Below are 23,923 nucleotides of genomic sequence, written 5' to 3' on the forward strand. Positions count from 1 at the left end.
AGCGAGAAACATGTTGACCACATCCTTCACACCCTAGTACTGTATCGCTTTTGGAAACCTAAGTTCAAGCGATTACAGACTACACTTGATTTTACGTGCGGCAGAGGACCACCAGAATAAAATTGCTTTCCGGTACCTTGTGCCTCATTTTAACTTCACCCACACCATCTACTTAGTTCTGGCCTCTCACCCCCACTTCACCCATAGGCAGTTGGATAGAAGATCTCCAACAAAGAGCCCCTCTTAGAGGTGTGCCCGTTGGGCATTGCACCGCCTGCCCAACGATGAGCATTGCCTATGATGAAGCATGACACTCGCAAGGGTGTGTGAGGCCATTATATCCAACACAATGGATACCCAGGGTTAGCTCGACCTTGAGCAACACCCTCTTCACCTTAGAGACTGTTTTCCACCTCTTTGCACCTTTTTCTCCTAGGAACAGCCCAGTTTCCTCTTTGTTGTACGCATTTTCCCCTTGCCTGATTATGATGGCGGGGGAATCCTCAGGGAAGCCTGGCAGATGCAAAGATAGTCCGCTACGGTTCCGCCCGCCTTGCGGAACCAAAACATAGGACAGCATTGCGATATCCTTTTCTGCCTGTCTTTTCGCAGCGGTCATCCCACCACAAAAAGACAGGCAGAAATGGATATGGGGCCCATAGCGGGCCCCACTTGTGTTGGGGGTGGGTAGCTGTGCACTGTTGTACCCCCTGCATTTCCCTGCACTGTGCAGTAGGCACTGTTTGGTGCCTGCCACGTAGTGCAGGGAAATGCACAGCATGGCATTTTGACATTGCATGAGGTGCTGCAACCAGCAGCACTGTCCGCAATGTTACATGCCCTGGATGCGCCCGCCAGTATGGCGGGCACATCATAATTCCAGTGGTGGGACCGCCACATGTCTGGCGGGCGGTCACAAACACCGCAGCAATGCCATCGTAATGAGCCCTTCGTTTTTTGTATTGCTTTTCATATGTGTAATTTTTAAATTGTAAAACTATGATTGTTAAACTTATATTTTTGCTGTTTTTACAAGTTGTGGGATGTACAGGAATTTGAGCTGATACGGTTCTTTTAAAATTGTACATTAATAATTGTTATTTGTTTAATAGGTTTAATTTGTAATCTTTGATGTTTATTTGTTTGATATTTATTTGTTTACATGTTTTAAAATGTGCCAGTCATTTATGTATTTTTTATTTTTGAGATGTGGAAGTTGCTAGGGGTCTGGTGGGGAAACCATGAATACAAATATTACATGTAATTCATTAAAACACAAAATAAGTAGCGTTTTAAAAACATGATATTTTTTATTTGTGAAAATATATTTTAATTTACATTATACATTTTATTGTCTTTGTTTGCCATATGGTGTGATTGAGAGATAATGTTTCTTTTAAAAAAAGACACAATGATTTATTTAAGAAAAAATCTAATTTGATCAAAATCTGATATATTTGTACATTTTCAAATATATTGTAATTTTTTTTAAGATTAGGATTATTTTACATAGATGTCTACATTATTTATGTCTATTTCTTTTAAATCTGTCCTTTATCCCAATAGAATAGAAAATCTCACCCCCCTTTATTTATACACTTTCCCCAATGTTTGATAGTCTGGAGTTACAATAGTTATTCCGATCCCCTCTCCCTAAGGTGTAGACTTCCCCAACCGAAAGTCCCATTCCCTTCAATGTGTGCACTTTCCCCAATGTTTGATAGACTAGAGTTACCATAGTAAATCCGATCCCCCGAAGTAAACACTACCACAATTTTAGTTTGACTAAAGTTATATTAGTAAATTTGACCTAGCCAAACATAAGCACTTTTTCCAATGTTTGTTACAAATAATTTATATCAAATGTGCTCACCCCTTCAACAATTTATGCAGTTTCCCCAGTAGTTAAAATAGTGGAATCATATTTATTTTATTTATTTATTAATGAATGTGGCCTGTTTTTCACTTTTCAGCATATTTCATTTGAAAGAACATATTTTTTATATTACTTTATTTTCTATAATGGCTTTTTCATTGTGATGTTCTTCTTAAAATTACTTATATTTCAATCAGTATTTTGTAAAGCCTATCACTGTCACCCCTCAGGATATCTGGATGGTGTGTCTCTGTCGAAGAACCAGGCCTTGAGTCTGTTTCATAAGTCTGCCAGCGAGAGGGCTGTACGGAGCTAGAGAGGAAGGTTGATAGAAGTCTTTGCGGAGATGTCGGAGAAAGAGCAGCCACCACTGATGCTGCGGCAGATGCGAGTGGGGTGCGAAAGCGACTGAGGAGGAGCGCAGGTATCTAGAGGGCTGGCGGAAGTTCAGTCAATGGTTGATGTAAGCTTGTCCCAGGCTGTGGAGGGTTTTGTAGGTGTGCTTCAGGACCTTGAACTGGCATCTCTTCTGGATGGGGAGCCAGTGGAGGTCTCTCAGGTGGGGGGTGATGTGGGCTTATTTTGAGAGGTCCAGAATGAGTCTGGCTGCGGCGTTCTGTAAAGTCTGGAGTCTTCTGGGAAGCTGGGTAGAGATGTTGGCTTACAGGGAGTTGCAGTGGTCAATGAAGTTTGTGATGAGGGCCTGACTTACGGTATTTCTGGCTGCTTGGAATCCATCTGAAGATTCTGCGGAGCATGCGAAGTGTGTGGAAGCATGAAGAGGCGACTGAGTTGACTTGTCTTTTCTTGTTCAGTTGGCTGTCGAGGACTATCAATCAATCAATAATTCTTTATTCAATTATTAATTAATATTCTTAAAAGTACAAGTTCAAATCACAGTGAATACATCACACATCACAAAACAGGAAAGCTATAAATAACAATACATTATCAAAAAAGATTGCATAAATACATGGGGGGGTCAATAGGATGGCGGGCAAGACGGACTGCCCGCCATAAGGGTAGGGGTCCCATGGGGGCAATTAGGATGCACCCGCCACAGTGGCGGGCGCATCCCGCATATTTAACATTGCGTCGGGCGATGCTGAAAGCACCGCCCGCCGCAATGCTAAAAATGCATGTTGCGCATTCCAATGCACAACATGATAGGTACCGCACGGTGCCTGCCACGTTGTCTATTGAAATGCACAGGGGTACCATAGGTACCCCCCATGTGCATCCCCCACCCCCCAGAGTCCCCGGGGGCCTGCAACATGCCCCTGCAAGCAATTCCCACATGCCTCTCCGTGGCAGCAATGCCGCCACGGAAAGGCATGTTTCCACCCCCATAGTAATATGGCTGGCGGTGTCTAACAGACTCCGCCACCATATTAAACTCTTTTCCACCAGGTTAAAATGTTGACCGGGTGGAAAAGCGGCAGGCGGTCTTTCCGTCCGCCGCAGTGCCCCCACCATAGTAATATGGCGGCGGAAATGGGTGGCGGGCTGGGATGGATTTCGGGCAGATCGCCACCGCCATGTGGGCAGTGGTGATCCGCCCGAGATCCTAATGGGCCTCATTGGTCTTTAAACCTAAGATAAAAGGGCGTCTTAATTTAGTGCATATAATGAAATATTTACATATAAATAGCAGCATTCAAATATAAACACTTTTTATGAAAGATACAACAGCTGCTATAATAGTTGGATCTGTCATCATCTGTAAATATCAAAAAGCAGACCTAAACTGATAAAAAAAAACTAGGCCTTAAAATGGGGAGCAAATAACTTTTGCATGGTTAGTGATACATCAGTCAGAATAGTACCAGATTGTCCAAAGTTTGTGGCATAGATCCATCACATAGACATGTTAGAATGGAATTATAATCATATTGTCCAGGAGAGAAGCATAGTCTACACGGTACTGAGCCCAATCAAAAACTTGTAAGCAAAGATCTTTCCCACAGATTTTTAACCAAGGTGAGATAAGGCTCAAGTCCTGGATTCAATTTTATTATCTTACAAGCTTTCATAATCGGTTTCTCCTGGGATCTAGTTTCCCTCACTTCCATAACTAAAACGTCTCTTTCATCCTTTTCCAATCAGCTTAAACGATGGACTGGGGAGTATAATACAATTCGGGATACTCAGGTTTAATTGCCAAATCTTTGATGTAAGCCCGCCCTGATATCTTATGCCCCAAATCACAGTCAAGACAATCCTCGATTACTGCCCTATTAAAAGCTTTGTGGTCCCCTATAAAAGAAGTGGGGCTAATTTCACGAAACCTACAAACCCAGTTCACCATGGATAAAAGTACTTGGGCTGGGGGGGGCAACCCCAAGCAGTTTTCAACAGAAGTGTTATTCTTCCCAGTGTATTTTTGTACAATTCTGATACCCCCAAATAGCTGCACCATATGTAAGTACTGGCAGGCATTTCATCCTGTAAATATGAAGCAGAGGAACTATGGGCTTGTTTCCGATTGTTGCAGAAAACTTAAAGAGGGCTCTGCAAGCTTGGTCAAGCCGTTGGCCTCTAACAGCCATAAAAGGGTTCCAATTGCAATGTTGATCAAAAGTAACTCACAAATATGGGAAGGAACTAACCCACAAAATTACTCTGCCCGTAGTAGTTGAAAGGCCTGACTTTGGAGCTTATCTTCCCACAAATCATTAGATTGGTTTTAGAGATGTTGGTATCCAAGTCAAAATCATTCATAAAATATACAAACAAATCAACCAGTCCCTTAAGACCATTACTGTGCATGTTTACAAAACCACATCATCTGCATAAAACAGAGACAGGACAAAAATAAATAACCCTGTGCATATCCTTTCCATTGGCAATTAAAAACGTATTCAATCCATTAATGTACAATAAGAATAAAAGAGGTGCCAAAACATACCCTTGCCTAACACCTCTCGGGAGATTGAGGGGATCTGTGTACTCTCCATCTTGGCCAAACCTGACAGTAACAGCTATAATGGAGTAAAATAGCATGTAAAAAATGCAGCAAGGTTTTAGGCAATCCCATATCCGCTAATAAAGACCACGGGGCATATTACCAAGCAATAACGATAATTATCGCTATTGCTTGGTTAGCGTGAAAAAATTATCGCCGAGCTGCGGCGATTTTTATCGCAGATAAACCTTGGTATTACCAAGGTTTATCGCAAATGCAATAAAAATCGGCCGCAATGCATGAATATCGCTGAAAAGTCAGAGATATTCATGCATTAGCGAGCTAATGCTCTTAGCCATGTTATCCACCTCCCATTGGATAACATGGCTAAGAACTGTTCAGGGCAGGTGTTAGCTTTTGGAGATATTCGCGCTTAGCGCGAATATCTCCAAAAGTTGGTAATAGGAGATAGCGATGTAAGCGACTGTTTCCAGTCGCTAACATCTTGGCACGCCCACTTTGCATGTCATTAGTGATAAATATCACTGACATGCAAATTGGGGCCCAAGATGGTCGCTATCTCCTACTAGCTGTGGCTAACTGGTGTTAGCGACAGCTAGGTAATAGGGAGATAATTTTATCTCCGCTTTCTTGGCTTTTAAAGCCAAAAAAGCAGAGATAAACCCCCTTGATAATATGCCCCCACATCTTTGACCAATTGACTCGGTCAAAGGCGCTGCTTAAGTCCATGAATGCTAGGCGGATACTGTTTTTATTTGCCACTACGTATTTTCTGATCAGCAGTTCTAGGTTGAGGCATTGTTCCATTGTTCCCTTCCCCTCCCTAAAACCATATTGAACAGGACTTAGAATATTATTAGTTTGGGTCCATTCTTCTATTCTCCCAAAAATAACTCTTCCAGCCACCTTTAAAATGTAATTTAACAAGGAAACAGGCCTTTAGCAGCTTGGGCTCTGGCGGTCCAGTTTTTTTCAAACCGGTATGATTATGGCTGACTTCCACTTCTTAGTAATACTTCTGGCTGCATTAAAAATGTTAGTCAATAGCAAGGCCCAAAATGAGATATTTGATTTATATAAGTTCATTGAAATCCATCAGGGCCAGGAGTCTTGTTGGCAGGACTGATCCTCATAGCCTCCCATACTTCCTCCAACTCAAATATTATGTCTAAGGGAAACAATTAGCACCCTTTTCATTGTATCTACTTAGGTCCTCTGAATAGATAACAGAAATGTGATTTAACCACTATTCTGGTGAGATGTTTACACCTATGTCATCAGGGGCATCTAGTAGCGAATTATTACCCTTGACTATCTTCCAAAAGCCACTAGAGTCTCTCTTGGCACAGGCATTCATTAATCTATCCCATGTTTGTTCCTTTAGTATTTGATTCCTATACTTTATTGCCAGTTTATAGCTTGCTGTAGCCTTGACAACATCTGTTTTAATTATAGGCATCTCTAGAGCCTCTCTAAGCTGCTAATTAGCTAATCTGCAGTCGTGATCAAACTACCCAGTCTTTTTCTGCTTCCCATGATCTTGTTAGCTGTTAAGAGACCCAAAGCCATCCCGAACCTCCTCAGGCGAGGGATCGCTCATGAGCAGTGGGTCCATAAGCAGATCCATATTGGCACAAATTAAGGACTTAAATAACTCGGAGATCTGTATGTTTCGCCATCTGATTCTATGCCCCTTATCTTTCGAGGGCCAATCAGGCCTGGGTTACTGGCTCTTACTTCTCTCAGAGATATTATTATTTCAAACACAATAGGAATATGATGACCATAACTGGTGTATAGAACATTGCTTGATTGGACCCGCTCTCCTATTAGCCTTGAGAAAAATATCAAATCAATCGTTTCCCCACCCTATAAAAAATAGTTTATAACTCTAAACGTTGCCAAACTAAGAACCTAGGGGCATATTCTCAAGAAACAGTGTTAAGATTATTGCGATAATGGGCTTAATAAAATGCCCTGGAGAATTCCAATAGAAGCCCATGTTCAGACCAGAACATGGCCTTCTATTGGAATTATCCAGGGCATACCATCAGCCTATTATCGCTGTTTTAGCAGCAGTTTTCTGCCGCTAAACCGGCGATAATTTTTAACGCTGTTCTTGATAATATGCCCCCTAGATCTATTAGATCTGTCTGGCCTAGGGCTATCATAAGCAGCCATCCTCTTTCATTTAGCCCAGATGAATATTTAAAATGCCCTTCTCCAGCCACGGTCGGTAGTGGGAGTACCCGAGAGTACCTGCCGGCGGTGACGTGGGGAGGTGGAGGGGCAGGGTGGGGGGTAGTAATCTATGGATTACAGAGCTTTACAGGTAAGTAAACATATAAATAAATCGAATTTCGTTGCGAGCACTGCATCGCACTTGGGGATGCAGTGCATGCAACGAAATTCCTTATATTTATTTATATGTTTACTTACCTGTAAAGCTTCGTAATTCATAGATTACTACCCTCCACCCTGCTCCTCCCCACGTCACCGCCCGGCAGGTTCTCCCACTACCAACCGCGGCTGCCCTTCTCTCCCAAAAGGGTTCTCATAGAAGCAGGGTTGACCTATTTTAGCATTAAAATTGCTTCCCAGTAAAATGTTCAAATTCTGCAACCAATGATGACCCCTGGTTTGTAGGCTAGTCAAAACCTTAAATAATGCTGGGATTTGACAACCATATTGGCCACTGAGTTATAAAAGTTCATCAAAAAAAGGTTTTTAAAAAGTTAAAATTATGAGTTACCGCCCCCATAGCACCTGAATCCCCTTATGCTTACAGCAACAGCTGTGATTTTGAACAGGTTTGTTTTGATGAAATTAGCGAATCCACTTTGGGCTCTCCATCCATTACCACCTAGTGCGAGAACGTGGAAACACTCATACCCTGAAGTAATGTAACGTTATAGGGTCTAAACAGGTTTAGCCATTCTGGGTCCGTCACCATGGATATGACTCTTGCAACGTTCCAACAAACAAACTTAAGGGCTGGATGCCTGATTGCCAATGATTCCAGAATGTGATTACTTCCAAATGAAATTGGTGACATTGGCAGTTCTCCCCTATTGCCTTTATTTAAAGGGTGTGGGTGTTTTTTGTAGTTAATCGTTGCTATCAAGTCAAGCCAGTGGAAGGAGCCTGTTGGCAATTGGAATCGGAGGATCGTACTCAGTGCTAAACTGGAGATTCTGATTGTAACTACTTATGAGCATCAGATGTCTATAAAAAAGCCTAATGGTTCAATGTCAATACCCTCCACTATCGGCCGCCGGGAATGATAACCATATATCAGTCGCTTCGCCAGCAGAGGGTGTCTGCTAATTGACCACACTGCAATCTCCCTCTTGCTGTTTTCTTCCAGGCCCTTCCCACCCTACCCTTCTGGCAAAGAGGATTCTTGTGCTCCACTGCACTACATTGAGTGTTTTTACAAAACAAGTGGCAAACTTTATTGTGTACCTTGGGGGATAGGTTCCTTAGAGGTTGGAGTATCTCAGGGATCGCTGTTATTACTACTACATATGGGCCACATTCAGGGGTTAAGTGTAGGTAGAATAGCCTTCTTCTTCTCAGTACAAATACTTAAACCTTCCCTATCCCCCCTACTGTTCCTTGTTTTACCTCCTGTTCCCCTTTCTACTGGCACTGGATCACTACTTGTCATGGGGGCGGGGATGGGAGCTGGCTTATAAGCATTACTTATCCCTAAATTCTGGTTGATGGGTTTTAATTTAGTGTTTGGGCAGGGGTACACCTCTGCACTTAGAACCCTTGAATAAGTTGCCTCTGTCCCTCTCTGGGAATTACTAATATTTTGGAAGCCAGCAATGAGGTCTACTTTTGAGGATAAAACTGTAAGCATTTATTCTAAATTATGCAATTTCTCATACCATACAAAGGAGCAATACATTTTTCTATTAATTGTTTACGTTTTTCCTCGTTCAAGTCCCGGTTACCGGTGGAAAAAACGCTTACAGTTTCTTTACTAATGTCCTTAGGTAGATCCTTTTTGCTAGCATTTCATGTGCTTGGTTTCCCTGATATTGATCATTTATTTTTACACTTCCTTTTGGACATGGGTGTGGATTTGGACGTTCTTCCCCGCTAATTGCCCATGGGCCTGTTAAGCCTGCTGTAGACACACAATTGTTACTTTGAATACTATTGGGCTGTAAAGTCTCTTCAAAAGGGAGGCCCCCTCCCTCACCCAAACTTAAGTGTAGTTCGGGCCAGGTATTTTTCCTTAGATATTTCCCCCAGCACACGCATCAGATATGTATCCAATGTAGTCAAATTTCTTTATCTTGATCTAGTTTTTGCTTACCCATTTTATCATCTTCCTAGATTGAAAAACGACAAGGGGTTGCCCAGCCTCCTCTGGGCGGTGTGATACACTTCTAGGAGTTTTATGGTGCTCCAGCACCTTCTGTCACCGCTGCGGCCTCTGGGCTGGAAATATCAAGGATTCTTAGGGTTATACTTTCCTCCCCTCAGCAGGTGATCAAGGTTCATGGCTGCAACAGGCAAAGTTCCCAAAAGGAAGTTCCCGAAAGGGTCCCGCGCTGCAGGGTTTTTCTAGATGTTTTAAGGCACTCTGTCTCCTCCCGTTATCGCTGCGGCCTCCGGGCCAGGAATACCAGAGATGCTGGGGGTGTAGTTTTACAGAACAAAATAAATGTGAAAATAAGACAAGGTGTGTTCCTTACTTGTATCCAAATTGGATTTTGTAGTTAGGAAAGGGAGTTATGTCCTTCTAACTGTGTTAATATATTAGTTCACTATGGAATCAATCATAGTGGATTGACACTTGATTCCAAAAGGGACGTCCCCGATTACTCAAATAACCAACTGCTTCTTTTCATTAGTTACTGTATAATATGTCACTGTTGGTTTTGGTCACTACCCTGGTACACAAAAGTCACTTGATTGACTTTTTATCTTGTATATAGTGTGAATACACAGCATTTGTTTGACTCTTTTTCATATTATGGTTCTCTGCAAAATAAAGGTTACGTCCAGGTTCGGCTGGGTTGGGTTTGATAGAAATTCCTGTGTTGATGGGCTTCAATTTCAAAACTTTGATTGATTCCATATTGAACTAATATAATAACACAGGGGCATATTATCAAGGGGGTTTATCTCTGCTTTTTTGGTTTTAAAAGCCAAGAAAGCGGAGATAAAATTATCGCCCTATTACCTAGCTGTCGCTAACACCAGTTAGCGACAGCTAGTAGGAGATAGCGACCATCTGAGGCCCCACTTTGCATGTCAGTGATATTTATCACTAATGACATGCAAAGTGGGCGTGCCAATATGTTAGCGACTGGATACAGTCGCTAACATCGCTATCTCCTATTACCAACTTTTGGAGAAATTCGCTCTAAGCGCGAATATCTCCAAAAGCTAACTCCTGCCCCGAGCAGTTCTTAGCCATGTTATCCAATGGGAGGTGGATAACATGGCTAAGAGCATTAGCTCGGTAATGCAAGAATATCGCTGACTTTTCAGCGATATTTATGCATTGCGGCCGATTTTTATCGCATTTGCGATAAACCTTGGTAATACCAAGGTTTATCTGCGATAAAAATCGCCGCAGCTTAGCGGTAAATTTTTGTCTCTAACCAAGCAATAGCGATAATTATCGCTATTGCTTGATAATATGCCCCAAAGTTAGAAGGACATAACTCCATGTTCTAATTACAAACTCCAATTTGGATACAAGGAAGTAACACACCTTGTCTTATTTTCACATTTGTTTTTCAACCGAGTCCCTTATGAACCCTTTTTGTTTGCTGACCAGACTGATTCCAGACACCCCCACAGGATATGTTCGCCTGTAGACCAGCTAACTCACAGTGCCACTATAAGCCCCCACAACCTTACTAAGTAGCAAAAAGTTTCTGGCAACTATCAAACATGACAACCCTGTCCCCTCAGGGATCGTGGAAACAGTATAGTACTTTTCGCTCAGTCACTCGTGCTCATTTTGTCTCAGACAGATATAAAGAATAAACGGTGGGGACTTTTTAAAAAAGTATTTATTGAACCAGTGTCATTCTAGTATAAAATACGTGTGCTGCAACAACCATGAGGCAGAAACAGATATATAAGGTTATCAGCACCAACAGAGTAAATAAAAGGTAGAGTTCTACCATAGGGCTAAAACAGTGAATATATGCAGGTATATACATACATAGCAGTAGTAATGTGCACTCCTATGATGCAATCCTAACTGAAAAGTGTGGCTTCTAGGACCAGAGCCCACTTTGCCTGTGCCTCTAAACATCTCTGTGCATAGGTCCCATGGCTTTAAGTATATCAGGGACAACCAATAGCATCACCAAGTGCCATGCATTTGTGTGTGATGTGTAAGAGCAAGACATTTCAACAAACACATCAGTTACAGCATTCTTCTCATCTAACTATAGTAGGTGTAAGGTACACACAAAATAATGGACACATGACCAAAACATAAGACAATAAGGTATGACAACTAACCAGCCTCTTTGCATGGCTATAAAAATAACTAACTTACACACAATAAACACATTTCCAACATACATCATAGGGAGAAGAGCGAGCAAAATTATGTAGAAATTGCCCAAGACAAGCTGAAACTTTTACCATTTGAAATTACACCCAAATCAATATTTGGCCCAATTTGGATTCATACCACATATCCATCCATGGAACATTTCCCCTAGTCCTTTGTCAATCCTCCACTGCTTCCAAGCTCTAAATATTCAAATCTGTTCATATTGATCACCAATCAGGGTGAAACAAACACACCTGTAGTCACACATTCCAGTGTATCAAATCACATCAAATAGGTGGATATGGTGGTCATCACTACGATGAATGCCTGCCCATAAAAATTAATCACATCACAAAGAATATCAAAGTGAGCATGTGCATAACAAAGTACATTCTAAAAATATATACAGTTTAACCTGCCATAATGTGTAAACATAATAGCATTGCATCACCACTGGAACATTGCTGGGATCCCAAAAATAACTAGGGAAAAGTAATGCCAGGACTAATGTGTTCAAAAATAAACCAGAATGTGTTTGTGCGAATCAAACATTCAGACAAAACATAACAAAAGTCCAATTGCCAGTCCATACAGAAATCATGTGGGATAGCGCACAATAATGCCAAAAAAATCGCCTTGATAGGAGCATCCAATGGGGCATCCATTGGGCAGATCAAGCACCTCAAAGGTATTATTTGGGAGAGGGGAGTTTGGTTTTGGAATGGAAGAGGAAAGGGTGGACTTAGGTTTAGGGGGGAGGGTTTGGGAATGTGAAGTGGTGGAACAACCTTTGGCAGGAGTGCCTTGAGAAGTGGAAGGAGTGGATAAGTCGGTAATAGGGGTGGATTTGGAGGTAGAAGGGGTGGTCATGGGTGTGGGAGGGGTAGTTAGATTCTTGGGAGTGGTGGTTGGGAGTATGAGAGGGGCAAGGGAAAATGAAGGATCTTTAGTAGGGTACTTATTAGTGGGTGTGGTTAGGAGTGGAGTCTTGTAGATAGAGGGAGTGACTGTGTGTGATGAGCTTAGGTCTGCTGCAGGTGCTTGTGTGTCAGGTGTATGTGCCGCAAGTAGGGGTGTGTCTTGCTTCTGTGGTGTCTGTTGGGTGCTTGATTGTGTGCATCTGTAGTTCTTAGGTGTCTAGAATGTGACTGGTGAAACTGTGGATGTTGTGACAGTGGAAGTGCTGGGTGTGCAGGTTGTGGACACTGATGGTTGTGGTGGTGTTTGTGCTGACTGGAAGTGGTGGGGGTGTGGTGTGTGTATGTATGTGTGCTGTCATCTGTACTGTGTGGGGATGTGAAGGGGGAGTTGTGTGAGTATGTGGGTGTGGTGTCAGTGTTGGTTGTAGATATGATGGTGGTGTGGGTGCCGGTGTGTGGTGGTGGATGCGGTGTCTGTCTGTTTGGATTGTATGACTGTTTTAGTGGGGTTTGTGCATATGTGAAGATGTGCTGCTTGGGTCTTTATGAGTGAGTGTGTACAAATGTTTGTGGGAACTTTGGATATATTTGGGAATATGGTATTGGTATGGTTAAGGGCCGGAAGGAGGGGCACAAGGTTGGGGAGATGGGAGGCTGCTCTGAGGGAGGAGGTTAGAGCCTGAAAAGATCTCTGTATGCCAGACATTGCAATGTGAATGCCTTCCATGTAGGCCACCATCTGCTGCAGATGGCTGCCTTGGCCCTGGGTGGCATTTAGTAGTGCAGTCTGAACTACAAAGATGTTTTCAGGAGGTCAATAGCATTTTCACTCTGTGCAGCGCGGAGGAACAGAGGTAGGGGCTGAGGTGCCTGGAGCGAAGGAGACTGTTCTCCTCTTGGGGGAGTGTGCCCGGCCAACTGTTTGGAAACAGGGAGGGTGGAGATGGATCTGGGGGTGAAAGACAAGGATGAAGTTGGAACTTACCATGTGGGCTCCACCACCACTCATGAGTGTCCACTGGAGGGTGACTCTGAAGATAACAAAGTAGAGCTTGAGTCTTCCATGACAATCCCCACACCCTCTTGGTCACTGGGTCACTCTATGCCCATACTGCCAGGAATGGAACAACTGTGGCTAGCTGACTCCCCAACAATGTTGGCCCTTTCTCCATCGCTTGTCTGGGAAGAACCTGAAATGACATATAACATTGGTTTATTGCAACTGCATTAAGACCATCAGATGTAAACACAAAACATTTATAAAGTACACAGATTACACCAGTTTAATGGTTCACTACATAGGGTTCAACATTAGCATGTGCACATGCATGCATGATATGTTACCAGGAAATAGTTGGTCACAGTGATGTTATAACCCCAGACAGCTCCATTACCATTAATGAACCTGTCTACACTCTGTTCTTCTGTTTGTACTAGGATAGTTGATCACCATGTATACCTTGGTCCTTGTAGTATATCATAGGAATGAATTGGTGTCACCAAATAGGATGTCTATAGAAAATACATTACCACATTGTTCACACAAGCCCTTGAATTCAACAAAATGTTCATTTACCTTAAACAAAATCATGATGTAATGAAATTGCATTAATACAGAAATGTAGCAGCAATATGTGCTGTAGCAGAAATCATGTCACATTCAAATGCTGATTTCAAACTGATGTCACTTTTTAGTTGAAACCTCATCATATGTCCACTGTCAAAAAGGACAAATGAAAGCTGTACTGAAATAGGTTTGCTACGTATAACATGTAGCATAGAAAAGTAGCCTAGAGACATTGAGGGCCAAAGTTTTGGAACATATAAACTACACATACACACATCATAAGAATTCATTTAGCCCTGTGAAGATCCTCAATTCTGCTTGGTACTGGTGACAACACCATTCTTAGATTGCATTCCTCAAAAACACCAATACATCTTTCGAGGTTGTTGTGTGTCAGTGAATATCTATGGCACAAAGAGGTGGAATCACTTTAGTCCTAATGGGGTGGCTCATCACAGCTTCATTTTGTATTGCAAACACCAATTTCCTTGTAAGATTGAGTGTAGACAGGCACATTTCTACATCCCACTCCCTGATGCATGTCTCCAGTCAGTGCATGAATCTTGAAACAGTATTGGAGATGAATCAACAACAGGAAAAGGTACGCTTGTGCAGGCACTAATGCTGATAGCACCAGTGATGTTTGCACACTCAAGTTACTGTTTAATCTCAGCTTACTTATGGGGAGTACTGTCCAGTCACTGCCTTAAAATGCACTGTATGCTATGTCACATGCAAAGGGGCTGCCATCACATGAGACACGGTAGTGAGGGAGCATCACTCCTGACACAATGAAGACAAGTGGCCTGTTTGGTACAACTGTCACCCATAACATCAAACAACATGAGGGGATATATGACTTTACTCAGCCATGTGTCTGCTCAAAATAGTAAATTGGTATAGAACTGGACTCTGTTGGGTTCCTGAGCATAAAGATAATAGGCAAAGCACATCATCATGCACCTACTACCAGACCTACACAATCCAGAACTCTTCTTGTGCATTGTACATGGGTCACCCTGAATGTAGATGGGGAAATGCCTGCCGATAACAAATAAAGTTGGTAATGTAACATGTATAACTCTGGCCAGAACTCACCCCCTTGTAGCTGCTGTTGGGCCCTCAACTGCCCATCAAGATCCGGATAGGCCACCGCCAGTATGTTGCCATTAGGGGGGTCAGGGTGCAGCGCACACCGTCCATGTTAGGAGGACTTCCCCAGCTAGACCTCTGCGATCTTCTGCGTCCGGCACCGCAGGTCCTCCCACCTTTTTCTGCAATGGATGCTGCATCAACCATAGGCCCCCAAGGTCCGCAACTTCCAGGCAATGGCCTTCCAAATGGCCAACTTCTGATGGGCATTGACCTGTATGGATACAAGAGAGGAAAAAACTGAATATCATTGCAAGTTTTTGGATATATGTTTTGTTGTCATTCAAGTTGTATACATCTACAACAAGCACTTGCTCAGCGCGATCGCACACTCTGTTATATTTTTAGAAACTTACCAACTGCTTTTTAAATACTTTTAAAATTCATTGAGGCTTGTAATTGCATTGTGACTCCCCGGTCCACCACAGCTTTTATAGCTGATTGTTGTGAAGGGAGGATCACTTCCCGACTTCCGTGTAGCCACGGAGGAACAGCCATCTTGGAAGTGGCGTTCTAGTCTTTCCCCACAATTAAGGGGCAGACTGTACTTAAAGAAAGCATAGCGCCGAAGCGCCCATCCCGGACCAGGGGCCAGAAACCCTACCTCAACGACCACATCCGCGGGGAAACAACTAACTTATACCAGCTCAAAACTAAAGGTAACTGCCCACCCGCAATGCCAGCACTCGATTAGTGCAGAACAACCATAATATTGTCCGATATATGGGTTCAAGGGAATTAATAGAGACCACCACAGGCAGAGAAAGGAAGCTGAGATGACACAATGGAAAACAGCGAAAATGGGATTAATTAATTGCCGATTGTTACCCAAACATGCACTGGAAATCAGACTTTTAATTGAGGAAGAGCACCTGGAGGTTCTATTTCTTCTCGAAAGTTGGCTCAAGGAAAGTTCAGCACCAGAAATCATAGAGGCCTTACCCCATGGCTACAAAATCGCCCGACTTTACAGAGTTGGAGCAATGGGAGGAGGGTTAGCGATTATCCACAAGGCCCAGTTAGGATGTACACTATCCCCCCTTAACATCGACAAATCTGAGGATGGTAGTTTTAGAATATCCTTCTCCGCCATAAGCTCCTTCGCAGGAGGACTGATCTATTGACCCCCGGCCCTTGCACCTGGTTTTTAGACTTAGCCCTGGACCAACTGGCTAGCATGCTTATAGAGAAAAATGCCATTACAGTGCTAGGTGATTTTAACATCCACTTGGATGATCCCAACGAATCCTCCGCTAAAACGTGCCTAGCGGATATTAAAGCCTTACAGCTACTACAGCTGGTGCCCTCTGCTACACATGAGAAAGGTCACCTTCTAGACCCCATTTTTTCAAACGATCAGATAGTGAAGGTATTAGACCCAATATGGATGCCATGGACGGATCATGCCCTGATCCCACTGCAACTCCAAATACCCATAGCTATACAAAACAAAGGTCTCACAGTAATGGGATGTAAATGGCCTAAAACAGTGCCAGAGGCATGGATCCAGGATCTAGAATCCTCCATGCCCCTAGACACTAAGGATCTGAATGAAGCCCATAGCACCTGGCTTACATGGATAAACAGTTCCATCGATAGGAATTTTAGGAAGCCAGGTCCTCTATTACATAAAAATACCAATAGATCCTTTTGGTTCTCCCCCGCGCTAGTCGAGCAGAAAAATAAATGCAAAAGACTGGAACAAGAGTAGAGGAAGTCATACGATCCTGAACTAAAAAAAAACTACAGAGCTGCCATACATCTCTATCAAAAAAGTGTCAGGAAAGCGCAAGCTGATTTCTATGAAGAAAAAATCGCCAAATACTCCAACTCGTCCAGGGAACTCTTTAAAATTGTAAAATCACTTACCACCACAGACCAAGGGCCAACCAGCCCCCGAGACTCCAAAGATAGGTGCAATGGTCTGGCCACCTTCTTTAAAAGTAAAGTTGAAAATATTTATAATTCCCTCCAACCCAAACACACAAGGATTTTTGGAAATGCCTCCACTCCAAATATTGAGTCCCAAATCGAAGCCCCTTTGGCCGCCACCTGCTCTCATGACCATCCCCCCCACTAACCCAGACCTCATTTATACCTTACTAAAGAAAACCCTTTCCCACCACACATTCTTGTCCAAGGAGGAGAACCCGTCCTCACTCAACTAGCGAACCTCATTAATCTTTTGTTTGAAAAAGGTAGAGTACCTAAGGAATGGAAACACGCCATTATTAAACCTTTGCTGAAAAATCCGCACCTGGACCCAGCCAAGTTATCAAACTTCCGTCCAATATCACTCCTGCCTATAGTGGGCAAGATGGCAGAAAAACATGTCAATACCACAATTTCCGCCTTTCTCGAAAATAACGTCATCCATCAGACACAGATGGGGTTTAGACCCAAGCACAGCACAGAGTCAGCACTGTTAGTGGTCACTGAAAAACTCAAAGCCATCCTCGACCAAGGAAAAACTGCAGCCGTGGTGCTCCTAGACCTGAGTGCCGCATTCGACACAGTAGACCACACAGTGCTGATCAAGAGGTTGGAAAGGGCTGGAATAGGCGGAAAAGCGAAGGAATGGGTTGCCTCATTTCTGAGTGACAGGACCTTCCAATGCGTGGAGGCTGGGTTCAAGTCAGACCCCTTTCCAGCACCCTGGGGGGTGCCTCAGAGTTCCTCCCTGAGTCCAACCCTTTTTATTATTTACCTCAGCCCCCTAGCTCACATCATCCAGGAATTCGTCATTTCCATCGTGTCATACGTCGATGACACGCAACTAGTCTTCTCAATTTCAGACACCCTTAACTCAGACCATCGGCAGCTTGTCCACTGCCTTGAGAAAATTGGATCCTGGATGGCGGACTGCAGACTTGAGTTGAATGGCGATAAGACGGAACTGATGATCTTGGGAAACATTTTTAACCCTCACTCACAAATTCCATGGCCAGCCAGCTGTTGACCACCCCCTCTCCCAACCCAGCTATAAAAAATTACCGGTTTTGGGAAACTATGCCTGATTAGGAAAATCATATCCCTACTTCCGGAAGATGCGAGGAGAGCAGTAGTCCAGGCCCTGGTGATCTCGAGGCTGGATCACGGGAACTCCCTCTTCCTAGGCTCTCCCAAATACATAACAAACCATCTACAAATTGTTCATAACGCAGCAGCATATGGTCCATAGAGTTGGATACCTTAGTATAGACTACATCCAAAGACTTAGGTCACTATGAAAGGGCTGCCATGAGTGTCAGTGAGAGCCCCCTCTCGGGGGATGTGTGGACATGCGGACTACTTAATGGAATATCACACTACATCTGAGAATGTATGAAGACCGTCTCTGCATGGATGAAAGACAACTGCCTGAAGCTCTGCACGGACAAAATGGGATTTCTGATCTTTAGCAGAGAGGCTTCCCTCTGGAATGACTATTAATGGCTAGCGCAGATCGGACAAACCCTCATGCCAAAAGACAATCCCCACCCACAACCTTGGCATCATCCTCAACAGCGAACCCTCAATTAAACGTAAGGTCAACCGTCCACTTTCAATTTCCGCTGGCAACGTAAGATGTACAATGTCCAATATGCGAGGTCAGCCAGCCTCCATTTTAGATGTTGAAATTACTGTATTGGTGACTGTTAACTGCGTCACCACCACTCCAATAAGGGGTTACATGTTTCATTATGTACAAATCCATTGGCATTAAAATGTAACAACACTTTTCATTTGTCTAGTGCGTTAGTGGGGATATCGGCTATATTATTGCTGTGCAGTGTGCACTGCCGTGGATGGTATGTTGTATAAAATAAATAAAATAAAGGTGCAAATAATACATCCAAGATGTATTATTTACACATTAATGGTCAAGCCACATGTCAAGGCTACAATGGTGACTGGTGATGGATATTGCACAATTTACTATTCAAAAATCATATGTGTATAGTGCAATCTGAAACACTTATGTACTGTCACTTGGGTTTTTGCTTAATGTTCACATATGTTACTGTGGACATTATGACCAACATTAAAAAACTGTTTTTATTTCATGCATAGGTACCCTGGGAGAGGGTGAAAACGACTGCCTCCAGTGTGCCATTTCCAGACCTTCATACCATGAAAGAAAGGGATATCAACAAGAAGTTTCATTTGAAGAGGCAAACCAGACTGCATTTATGCCTTTAGTTTGAGCCTGATCTCCTGCCTCAAAACACTAATCCCACATGTATCACACCAATTGTGAAATGTATGGCAGTATTGCATTTTGTAGCCACAGGTTCCTTTCAGTACAATGTGGCAGTATCTGATGGTATGTCACAATCAATGTTCAGTGGTGTACTTGAAGACATGTTTACGGTAATGTTGAGTCACATTGACAACTACATTCAGTTTCCCAGATGTGAGGATTTAGCCAGTGTGACGGTTGGCTTCTATGGATTTGCTTGCCTACCACATGTCATTGGAGCCATTGATGGCACCCATATTGACTTAGTCCTACTGCAGGCCAGGGAACAACTTTACCATAACAGGAAGCACTTCCATCCTAATTATTTGCAAGTTGTCTGCTTACCAGATTTGTATATCTCAATTGTCTATGCCGGTTCTCTGGATCAGCCCATGATTCTTTTGCACTGCAGACAGCACCATACCCCAGCTGATGTCGCAACTACTACCAGAAAGGGCCTAGCTTGTTGGTAAGTATGATCTGTCCTAACTTTGTGTGGGTAATGTCAGGAAGTATATTCAGAAAGAGTGTAACTTATTGTTGCACATATGTCTGTCTTCTAGGAGCTTCATCCTATCCCAACTGGCCATGGTTGTTGGCACCGCTGAGGAATCCAACAACGCCAGGGGAAATTTGCTTCATTGAGGTTAATAGAAGGGTATGGCCACCAGAGGAGCTGGCTTTTGGGCTCCTCAAGGCCAGATTTAGATGTCTGGACAAAAACTAGGGGAGCCCTCCTCTACTCACCCGGGAAGGTGTGTCACATCACCACGGCCTGCTGCATGCTCCACTACATTGCCTGCAACGCAACACCCCTTATAGCGCAGAGGATGGAGACCATGAAGTGCCACCAGGTGAGGATCCTGAAATGTCAACTGATGATGATAGTGGTGAAGAGGAAGATGACTTGCGTCATGATCTCATGAACAGCTTCTTCTCATGAGTGTAAGTATTTTTTAAAATATCATAACTTGGTCAGTGTGCTTGTGTTGCTTTGTTTTGCTCAGAGTTTTGTCATGAATTGTGTTCTCCAGAAGTTGACTATATTAATTGTCTTATATGTATGTTTTGATAGATAATTTCTTTGTTTTGGTATGTTTTAGGTAACTTCGCCATGGCATCTTCATTTGGACATTTCAGAGTTGTGACATTTATAAGTATTTGACGCTGTTTGAAAGTACAAAGAGGACATGGGTTGTTCCTTGGAATGAGACAGAGTTTGGGTTTACAAATCCTGTACAGTGATAGGAGGAAAGTTATGATGAATCCAGTGCACTTGTTCCTTGTCATGTGGTAGTCTTAACACAATGGGGCATATTAGCAAGGGCGTCATTAACGCTTTAGCAGCACTTTTCGCCGCTAAAGCGGCGATATTTTCATCGCCCTATCAGCAAGCTGTTGCTAACAGCTGTTAGCGACAGCTTCATGGCAAAAGCAAGCGGTTTGGGTGCTGCTTTGCATGTCAACGATATTTATTGCTAATGACATGCAAAGTAGGCGTTCCCAACTGAAAAGCAACTGAAAGCAGTCACTAACTCACCTTCCCCTTATTAACAATGGCCGCGAAGCGATGAAATAAATCGCCCTAACCACAATTATCACTTGCATATTACACCTACAAAAATCCTGACTTATGCATGCTTAACATGGGGGGTTGAGTATGGTGATACGACCACAGGGCCGTAGCACCAAGGTTATCGCCTCTTTGAGTGCAACATCGCTGGTTTCCCAGCGATGTTGGCCCATTTCCCTGGATATCACTGAAATATTATCGCCCTGGAGTAACGCGCTTACTGAGCGATAAATTCCAGCGATAGACAGCGATATGTAAAAAAGCGCTAAGCTCGCTTTGCGATATTTATCGCCGTCTGTTGCTAATATGCCCCAATATGTGTGCCATCATGTGCTCCAACAAAATGTTATTTTGGAGCCAAATCATGCTATTCTCCTTTCACATTGGCTAAACCCTCATTGTGTATAAATTGTATGTAACTGTTGATGTGTCTCCTCATTGTAGGGCAAAGTTCTTGGGACACACTACAGAAAAGTTTTTGGGAAATTTCACCAGATACTGGAAAGAAGGAATGGAATGATCCTGTGATCAGAAAATTTAGTACTGCCTTTTTTTAGTGTATTGATGTTATTGAGGTGTAATTCCATTTGTGAGCTAGGTGATATTTCTCCAGCTGATGACATTGACCAATTTATATTGCCTATGCAATAGAAATGTGTCTGATGTATCCCCTCCTACCATGTTGCTAAGGTTTCCAATGGAAAATGTGACCACTGGTACAAATTATTGGTATTAACATTTGACTTGCTATGTTTCTGACATAATGCCATCCTATTGTTGGTACTATAGAATAAAGGCAGTATATGAAAACACACTTGTATTTATGTTTTGGTGAGACATGGTTGTGATCATGAGCTAAACATTGTGTACATGCAACTTATCCATGCTTATCCAAGTTGATATTTTTGCCATTGTAAAGTTTAGATGGGAGTACATATATACATTGCCAGATGTGAGATATACTACAGTAGGCAATGAGTTTCAGACTAGTGAATTTATTTAAGTCAACAAGAAGTAAAGAAACCTAGTGAAAACCAAGCATGAAAACTGAAATGTCAAGAAGGCAGTCATGGTGATTGAAACCAGAGTTCTAGATGCCAAATTATTTTGTAGTACTATGTCCAAAAATACTACAGCCATCAGAAAGGTAAATATGTCCAGGATTAGTTCGCAGAGTGAATGTGTTACACACACTGGAGGAACTTAGGTTTGAGGTTTCTTGCTGCTGTTGGTGGAGATCTTGCCATCTACACCTCCTGGTAATTTGCATGGATGGTATGCAGTTACTAACATAAAATGCAGGGTTTATAGTGTTCTATGCACGGACTTCATAACTAATATGAATCCATAGGAGTGGGGAGAGGGAACCTCTCATTTCGGAAAAAGACCCTCACATAGGGTGTGTTGCTTCATTATCAGGTCTATTATCCATCTCATGAATTATGTCCTCCTACAGTTGCTTCATATCCCGCATTTCGATGAGTTCATGGCCCCTCACACCTTGGGATTCTTGCTAGGCTCCCAAGACTTGATCGATGGTGGCATGGGTGTCCTCCATAGTATGGGCGGGAATTGTCACATCTTGATCCAGGACTGGGGGCACATGATGGTTGTTACTGTGCTAGTTACACAGGTTGTGGGGACTGAGGTGTTGCAGCAGAGGTGGGAGAGGTTGTTGTGGGCCCAATGAAACTCACTGTTTCCGTCTGCCCAAATTGACCTGTTGGATCAGAACCATCATCATCCTCATCTAGATCGTCATGAGTCTTGTCATCACTGATGGCTCTTTCCTCGGTGGAGTGAGTTTCTCTTCTGTGGCCAAGCTCTGGGCAGGTACTCTGCCAGATTGATCCGTGGTGAAATAGAGAACATTGTTATTGGTGGAAGTGTGGTATCTACAACCAAATCCTTTGTGACACAGTAAGAAGAAACCTAGGAAAAAACAAAATGGGTGGAGATTAACATTCTGATATATTTCATTGGTTTTGAACTTGTTAACAAGACATTTGTAGACGTTAAATACATGTGGTTGATTTAAGCAGCTCATTAGATATTGTGAATTAAGGAATAAACATGACATTTCCTAAACATTTAAGCCGACACAATGCAGAGATAACCTGTTTATTTGACCATTCCAAGGCCTAACTTTGAACAAAACAGGCGATCACACAGCCTGGTTATATATTTAGCATTAGTCATTGTGTGAGCAGTGCAGAGTCAATGGGTCACCTGTCACTTCTAATCAGCTGAGTTAACTTCATGCCTTACAATTATTTGAGCCACATACTTGGTATGGTGTCACTTATTCTATCAATTGTTTCAGTTGGGAAGACCAGGACAGCATAAAGCAAAGTAGGCATGTCTCTGAGTGGAAAAAATAAAACACAAATACTTTAGATAGGGTCAGAGGCAATCTTTAGAGACCTGCCTGGATATCTTGCCCCAAACAACAATATTAACATACCTAGTATATCCAAGGGTCTGGAGGGAAAACAACAATGAGACGCTCGCCACAAGAAAAGGAAATTGTTGGACTTGGCCCTTCTGGCAGGTTCACCCCTAAACTTTTGATAGTGATTTTTGGTCCCTACGCACTTTTTCCCTGTGTCCCAGGGTAAAGGGCGTGTGTGTAGTGAGGCTGGCCTGCCCTCCCATAGGAATGCATGGGGAATGTGTGTGTCCCTGGTAATTCCTGATGTGTGGGGTGTGCAGGCCCGAGTCTGGTGTGTGCGAACTCGTGAGATTGAATGCTGCGCAATGATGTGTTCAGCATGAATGTGTCTAGTGTGGAAGTGCCACTTCTAGACATTGGTGTGTGTGTGCAGTAAGGGTGCTGGTGTGTGATTGGCTGGAGTTGGCTGATGAGCCTGGCTCCAGGAGTCTGGATGGGTCTGCCCCGGTGGTGAGTGGAGAGATTAGCATGCTGATGTGAGGGAGGGGTGCACCTGGGTCCTGAATAGGGCTGGGCTTTCCCGAGACAATGCTGGCCTCGCCCCCTGTGGTGCATCTAATGACCCTAGCCTGCCTAGTGAATGGAAAGGGTGGCTAAGCACATCAAGAGTGCTCCAAAACCAGCTGTGACTGGTTTCTCCCCCACCCTGCACCCAAGACCAAGGTTTTCGCTGAATAAAAAGGGGCTGTGCCCC

Source organism: Lissotriton vulgaris, chromosome 6 (assembly GCF_964263255.1).
Source record: "Lissotriton vulgaris chromosome 6, aLisVul1.2, whole genome shotgun sequence".
Classification (NCBI taxonomy): Eukaryota; Metazoa; Chordata; class Amphibia; order Caudata; family Salamandridae; genus Lissotriton; species Lissotriton vulgaris.